At 35.8% G+C, this 8,157-nt stretch overlaps 1 long non-coding RNA gene across 1 annotated transcript; it reads right to left on the bottom strand.

The window, feature by feature from the left end:
• Positions 1–212: 212 nt before the first annotated feature.
• LOC131657271 (uncharacterized) lies at positions 213–1,783 on the bottom strand. The gene is made up of 3 exons (XR_009300577.1): positions 1,361–1,783; positions 864–1,276; positions 213–717 (listed from the first exon to the last, which is right to left on the bottom strand). It is a non-coding gene; the product is annotated as an uncharacterized LOC131657271 (long non-coding RNA).
• Positions 1,784–8,157: the final 6,374 nt, after the last annotated feature.

Raw genomic sequence — 8,157 nt, 5'->3', positions numbered from 1 at the left:
CTGGTTACTTCAATTGCAAGTTAACTCGGATTTTGGGAATTAAAGTTAGCGAATCAAGGTTTGTCATGGAAATTCGAAAATGGAGGTTTACGAAGTCTTCTTAAGATATGAGGGGGTCGGATTTTATTTCTTTCAAGTTCATGTGCAAGATCCATTTCAGGATTAGCATCATTCTTCGTTTCAAAATACAAAATTCAAATCAAGCCCATTCATGGTTCAAAGTCGATTCCATTATGCGACAGTTCAAGTCCATTACGTCACTAATTCAAGGCATTTCAATATCATCATTCATTACATTGTACATATCCAAAAATCAAACGTCCATACATTTCAAACCCAAGATGCAATTACATCATTACAACACTCACATGACATACAATTGTTATTGAAAAATACAAAGTTCGGTTACTAATCCTATTGTTATCCTTGATCAATTCTCGGAAATCATCTTCATCCATTTTATTCTTCATGACCTCCATCAAATCATGGCTTGGAATCTGCTGTAAACTTTATGCCACCATGGATGTCATCATCATGTAAAAATGATCCCAAGCAAGAGAAATTGCCAATGCCTTAACCAAAAATGCTGACACAAGGACCCTGCATATTCAGAACAACAGATCCACAATCTGCATCAATACAAACCAATGGACCATAACTAAACCGCAACCTACATAATAAGGACCGAACCATGCTCACCATTGGATCCAACCGATTCTGCATAACGGAAAGAAAAGAGAATTCACATTAGAAACTCAGAAAAAGGCTCTAACAGAAAATGGCAAGGAGATTATAACAAAAAACCAGAATCGCATAGCAAAGGAGGATAGCAGAATTTGAGAGAAAAACAGAATGAAACTAACCTGTAACAGAAATCAGCTTCCTTCACCTCAATCTTTGCATATTCTCTGAATTCATCATTATCCTTCATCTCTCTCACATTCCTTCATCTTTCTCTCTTCTTCATTATCGATTAAAAAAAACCAGAAAATCATCAACACCAATTCACCTTCAACTCTCCACAATCATCATTTCAATCATCTCCTTCCCTCACCTACTTAAAGAACCTCTTGACCACCATCATTCAAACTTCTTGATCTTCTTCACCTCTCCGATTAAAATCACCAAAGAAAATTCAACAAAAAAGAAGGAGAAAATCTCTGTAACAGAATTGAACACCTTGTAACAAACTCTGAAGAAAAACTCTCTCGATTCTCCATCAATTCTATCTCATCCTTAAGAACTCACCGTAAACATCATCATCAACGCAAAAACGCTGCAACAACAACAAGAACATCAGGAATCGCACAATATCGCAACTCGGAGGAGAAGAGTGAGAGGAAGAAGCAAAAGAACTCACCAGTTCATGAAGAATATCCTCTCTGGTTTTCTTATCACTATCGTCATACTCAAAGAATCGCCGGATGGAGAGATGAGATCGATGACAGAGAGATGTGAGAAGCATAAAGATCGAGAGTGAAATCAGAAGAGTTTGATTAGCGTCTTGAGACGAGAGATTTGTGCAACGAGTGAACTGAGACGCCGCCGCCGTGAAGTATTCACCGGCGCGGTGAGTTGAATCTGAGAGTGAAAGCAAGGCCAAGAGATGAGGCTCTGAGAGAGACGATTTGATCGGAGAAATTGATGCGAGGAGATGAGGTTCCGGCCGCCGCGCTAGTTCGTCGAGGTCCGAGAGAGAGAGAGCTTTTCAGATGAATTCCAATGGCCATAACATGTAACCCTATCCCTTTTCCTAATTCAAGTTTTTTTTCGTTAAACGTGTTTCTAATGGGGTTACTTGGATTTATTTGGTGTTAATTAGGATTAAGTGGGCACAATTAGTTAAATGACATTAACACAAAAATATGAAAATCTGATAGTTAGATCCAACACCCTGGGCTTTACTCGAATTGCTAGATCCACCTCCTCTTGGCCCATGATGCCATTTTTGGCTGTTAGGATAGTCTGAACAATAAAAATCCTTTGGGACATACACACAAATTCATTGCTGTTCACACCCCTGGTAATAGGCCCAGCGCGCCATCTTTTGAAGATCAGTTTAACTGAAAACTACTTCTGCACCCCCTGTGTTGATAGATTTATTTCTTTTTTCAATTTGTTTCCCTCCTAATTCCTGTTTAGTAAATCAGTTTTAACTCAAATAAAAATGTGAAAAAATACATTTTAGATAGAATTTTGTGCTTAGATGATTCTAATATTTTTTTGTATATTTTTAGAAATTGTTTTGCTATTTTCAATAAATCTTTTTCTTAGATATATTCATCTTTCTTTCATGTTTTGATAGGTTTCACAAACTAATTTGTTTAAGTGCCTTAGGAATAGAATCTAATTGCCAATTTTTGTATGATTTCAGTAGACTAATACATGATAATGTGTAAAAAAAATGAAGTTCCAATTCCTTGTTTTGTTTAGATTTTTGCTTAGGGTTTTAGACCCGATTGGTGTGTGTTTCTAATTGACGTTTTTATTGATTTTTGCTCATAATGTGCCATAAACTTTTGCAATTGACTTGTATCTTTTTTGTACATATAATTAGGGATGTTTAGAGGTCCTAAGACCTGGAATTAGATTTTTCAATCGTGTCTTCTTATTTTACTTAAATTTTCATTTCTTGTATGTAAATAACTTGCTTTTGGTTAACGATTGTATCATAACTTGTACAAATGACCTATAATTTTGTATGAAACTCCTTGGAATGATTTTATGATTGTTTAGACACTTATTAGAGGTTATTTGCTACTGACTTCTATCATTTGATGACTTTTTCTAACTTCGTTCACAATTTGAATTTACTAGCTAGTTTTGACCTAGTTTTGTCTAGTTTTTGTTAGAACTTTGTGTTGCTTCAAGCTAATTGACTAACATAGTTTGGTATAAGGTATTAGACCTATAAATGAATTAATATTCCACTGACTTCAAGCTTAGTTCATGTGTTCATTTGCTTTTTGTTTTGACTAAATGATGTTTGTTCGCTAATTGTTAAGTAACGATTCATGCGATAATTTGGTAACTTCTTATGAATATTTTTGTGTGATGCCATGGTGCTTTTGTGTTTGATTTGAGACATTCAATTCCTAGATTTTCTACTGACCTAGAGCTTTCATCTCCCATTTTCATGCTTTGCCTCTTCTTTCATGCCTTGATTGTTGTTAGTTTAAGAGGCGACATTTGTTTGTTCTTCCTTCACCTTTTGTGGATTGTTTTCTCTTGGGATTCATTGTGTGTAGTCTCTCTTAGGAGTGGACTTGGTTAGGGACTTCATTAAGTCACCTACCTTGCTTTTAGACTTGCTTATATCTTATTATATGCTTACCATGTTCCCATAGGGCGGTGACTTCAATCTTTATTAAGATTAGTCACATAGAACAACTTAGGTTGTAATCTATGCATGATAACATAGGTAGAGATCCATTATCCTTGATCTTAGGGATACTTGTAGATTAGAATAACATTATATTAGAGGATAGGTTAGTTCCCCTTTGTTCATTATTTTTCTTTTTCAACTTTAAAACATTAACAAATAGAGATGCGAATCACATTAAGAAAGTGATAGAGAAATGAGTGGAATTCATTCCCTAATCTGTTTCTCAATCACTTAGTGGCATAAAAATGAGTGGGATTTATTCTCTAATCTGTTTCTCAGTCACTACTTAATGGGAGAGAAATGAATGGGATTCATTCCCTAATCTGTTTCTCGAACATTAATTAATGGGATAGAAATGAGTGGGATTCATTCCCTAATCTGTTTCTCGAGCATTACATAATGGGATAGAAGTGAGTGGGATTCATTCCCTAATCTGCTTCTCGATCATTATACATTTTTATGTGATTCGAATCGCAAAGTAAATTCCCTTAAAAAACACTCAACCAAAAACATTTAAAACACTTAATAAAGGCTCGAATTAAAACAAAGTGACGAAGTGGTGCGAAACCTTGTATTGGGTTTTGTTCATCACGTAGTTACATAAAAAACACAAACCCAAGTTCATTTTCTTTTTCCTTGTTAGGAACCTAAGAACAAGTTAAGTCCATTCCAAACTACGCGTATAAGTCTCCAAAGGTCGAGCATCGTGGATTGCGACCTTAACCGCTGTTCAACTAAAAAACACAAAACAAATGGAAATTATGGAGCCGAACTACGGTCGTTCTGATTCCTGAAAAGGATACGTAGGCATTGGGTCGCGGGGCCTAAGAGAACACACTTGTTAATAATTCCTTCTTTTCCCTGTATTTCTTTTGCATTCATTTGCATTTAGGTTTAGACATAGATACACCCTTTAGATAGAAACAAACATAGGTGGATACCATCGAGTACGATGGGCGTGAGGGGTGCTAGCACCTTCCCCTCGCGTAACTGACTCCCGTACCCTATTCTCTGGTCGAAAGACCTTGTTCTTATTTCGAGTTAGGCTTTATGATATTCCTTTCCCGTGATGGGATGAATATATTAGTGGCGACTCTGATTCCATTTTTCGCGGTAGCGACAACATGCAAATAAAATGTTCATTCAAAAATGGTAATTTTAATGCAATGCTCAAAGCATATTTTGAAATCAAAATCATTGTAGGAATGATATTATTGATGTAAAGCAAATGAATCAAAGGTCCAAACACAACGGTCTAGACACTCAAAGTGGAATATGAAGAAAAGGTATGGCAAAACAAATGATTCACAAAGATCTTTAGGAGTCAGGTTAACGCAACCTTGTTGTAGTATGCTTTCAAAATAAACCTTGCTTCAATTAGGTCTTTTGAGGGTTTAACGTGGCTTGGTTCACGGTTTCAGAAACGAAGGATACAGGCTCAAAGTATATTTGTACTTGTACTGCCTCGAATTTAATTAATTATTTAATTAAATTGATCAAGGATTTATTCATTGGAATTAGTTGAAGTCGAGGTTTATCGGTATTATTCTAAAGGCGTAAATTGGATTAATATGTTGATTTGAGCAGTTAAGTTATGGTCAAATTAGTCGGAAAAATACAATTACGAGTTGGTATTAATTAAGTTAAGGAGAAATTGTAGTTGGGGAATATTATTGGGAATAATATTCGTTATGATATTTAGTTATTCAATTATGTGGGTAATTTGGCTTAATTGAGTAATTAGCGGAATATTATGAATTGAGCCTATATAGAATATGAGATTGGTTTGTGGGTTAAGCCCAACTAAGAAAAGATGATAGTAAGAGTTAGGGTTTTAGAGGTTTGGCCTCGTAACTCATTTTGAGAAGAGAAAGAAGAGAAATAAGGGAAGGAAGAGGGAAAGCTATGGCATGAAGAGGAAGAGCTCCATTGAAGGAAGTGAAGCTTTTGTTAAGGTAAGGGTGGGGTTCTTACTCTCTAAGGGTTAGCATGATGATGTTTATGGTGGGTTAGATTGTATGTTATTCTCCATGGAAGTTGTGTGTAGAGATGTTAGGGTTAAGAACAAATGCATGAATTTATGATTTGAAATGGGTTTTAATTGATGTTTGATGATGTTATGATGTTAGAGAATGCATAATATGTGTTATAATTGTGTTTATAACATGTATTCTATTGTTATTCGTGATGCTTGGTGTTTTCCAACTTGATTGGGTTGAGTTTAGGGGTCTTGGGATGGGTTTCGTATGCTGTTTTCTGTGTTTGGGCTTTTCAGAAAATCGCCAGTTCGCGCCGCGAACCTTTGTATGCGCCGCGAACTGCTTGGCAGAAATGCGGGAAAAATTGGATTCGCTCAGTTCGCGCCGCGAACCCATGTTGGCGCCGCGAACTGCTTGGCAGAAACTTAGGGATTATTTTATTCACTCAGTTCGCGCCGCGAACCTTGTTGGCGCCGCGAAACCTGTTTTACAGAACTTTTTCCAAACTTTGAAATGATGTATCTTTTGATCCTTAACTCCGTTTTAGGCGCCGTTCGAAGCGTTGGAAAGCTAACACAATGGACTATACCATGATGCAATAAAATGATCCATATGATATAGTTTTCTATTATGTTTATTAGGATTAAGTGATGAACTATGTTGTGTTAACATATGATGTATGCTCTTTGCGATGAATTGACGTAATTGTGTTGTAGTATAACTTGATGTATGTTTTGTTATGATGATACAATGTTATTGAGATGATGATAAGTAACTTTCTTATGATGAATGAGATAATGATGTATGTGATGATATACATGATTAATAAAGATGTTGTATGCTATATGTGATTAATTGTCCGTATTTGATATGTATGAGTCGACGATGATGCCATGTGATGTATTAAGAATATATATGTCTTTATTAGGAAGTTGAATATAACGTGTTATGATGATTACTTGAATTAAGGAATATGAAGAATTTGTTGATGTTTGTTGATGTTGTTGGCAATATGAAGAATCGTTGATGTTTGTTATAATATGATGAGTTTGTTGTTGTTGTTAACATGATGAATTTGTTGTCGTTGTTGCTAGTATGTGGAAATTGTTGTTGTTGTTGTCGTAGACCCTATGGTCAATGTTGATAAGTTGTATTGTGATGTATTGTGATGTATTGTGAGGTGAATCATTGTTGTATGATGATGCAACATAGTGACGTGATTGTGAAGTGATACATTCTTATGAATGATGATGATTTTGTCGTTGTTGAAGTTCGACATTATATTGATAATGTTCGATGGTGATTTAGACGATGTTGTGACGTATTAATTATGTGTGATGTGTTTGTGTGGATGTTACATTTATTGAGTCACATCCATTGCATAAAGAGACGGTGGCCTTAATGGCAAAAGCGACGGTGGCCTTGATGGCATATAGCGATGGTGTGCCCAATGGCAAATTTTGAGACGGTGGGAGTTTTACTCCAAATGGTACCACATGCATTTGCATAAGTCAAGTCACATGTGAATTGCATTTGAGTCTTATTTGATTATGTTTGTGGTGACGTGTTGACTTGATGATGAGATGTTTATCGTGATGTGTTGGAATCTTACTTGTGAATCGCATATATTGTCATGGTTGGTTGTTGACATTGTTGCCTTTTCATAAGTTGATTATGTTATTTGAATTGTTGAGTCGATGATCTGTTGTTGTGACATGATGATAGAATAATTGTGAATTTTAATATGTTGTCTTAACTGATTAATGATATTGTTGTCGTTTTTGAAAGTTGTATTATATTGATAAGTTATTTTGCGATGAAAATATGTTGTGAGATGTTATGTGATGCGAAGTGGTGAAAGTATGTATGATCTATATCTCCTATATTAATTATCATGCATTCCTTTATATTGTAAGATATCTCACCCCTTTGCTGATATTTCCCCTACCATGGGAAATGGGCAGGTACTCAATATTAGTCATGGATGTTCGATGTGAAGTCTTGATGTTGCTTTATGGCAAGTCGAGTCGGTGTCCATTGCTCTGATACGTAGCACTCGGAGGGATTAGTCGTTATTACTTGATTGTTGTATTCTATGATGATGTTTGTGTTGAGTTTAATTGAAAGATGTCTATAAGTTGAAATTGGAAGTTATTGGATAAAGATTTGTTTTCCGAATGCTATGTATCTTTGAGGATTACAATATGAGCTTGTTTGTTTGTTTAAGTCGAATTGTGATATCCCATCTTTGATGAAGGTTTTTAAATGCACTCTGATTTTCGCTTATAATTGCAGGGTAGATTTGGGGTGTTACAATAGTGGTATCAGAGCAGGTCGGTCCGTCCGGCCAATGTTGTCTAATGATGTTTATTTCTGTGTACACGACGAGTGTGTGAAACACTGTCGGTACTTGTTTTTCTTCTGATCGTTTGTCTGCAAGAGTTGGTTTGAAGCTAAGTGGGGAAGAAGCTATGCTTCTTAGATATGTTCAGTTGTAAGGTGTTAGTATATTGCTGTTGGCAATTGTGCGAGTGTTGTTGGAGTTTGTTGTTTCCTGAATCGAAGATGACTTGGATTTAAGATTTTTGTTGCTAGTTAAGTGGAGCATCTTGAGGAAGAGGATGAGCAGGAATTGTTAATGTTTACTACCCAAAGGATGAGGAGCTATGTAGCGATTAGTGATATGCAAGTGTGGTTCAAGTTACGGTTGTTTATGAAGGTAACTGTTAAGTAACAAGAATAAGTTCTAGAAGATGGAATTTAGAAGTTGTGATGTTTCGGCAATACTGATGG

The sequence above is a fragment of the Vicia villosa genome, linkage group LG3 (genome assembly GCF_029867415.1).
Source record: "Vicia villosa cultivar HV-30 ecotype Madison, WI linkage group LG3, Vvil1.0, whole genome shotgun sequence".
NCBI lineage: Eukaryota > Viridiplantae > Streptophyta > Magnoliopsida > Fabales > Fabaceae > Vicia > Vicia villosa.
This window is presented reverse-complemented; position numbering and strand designations above follow the sequence as displayed.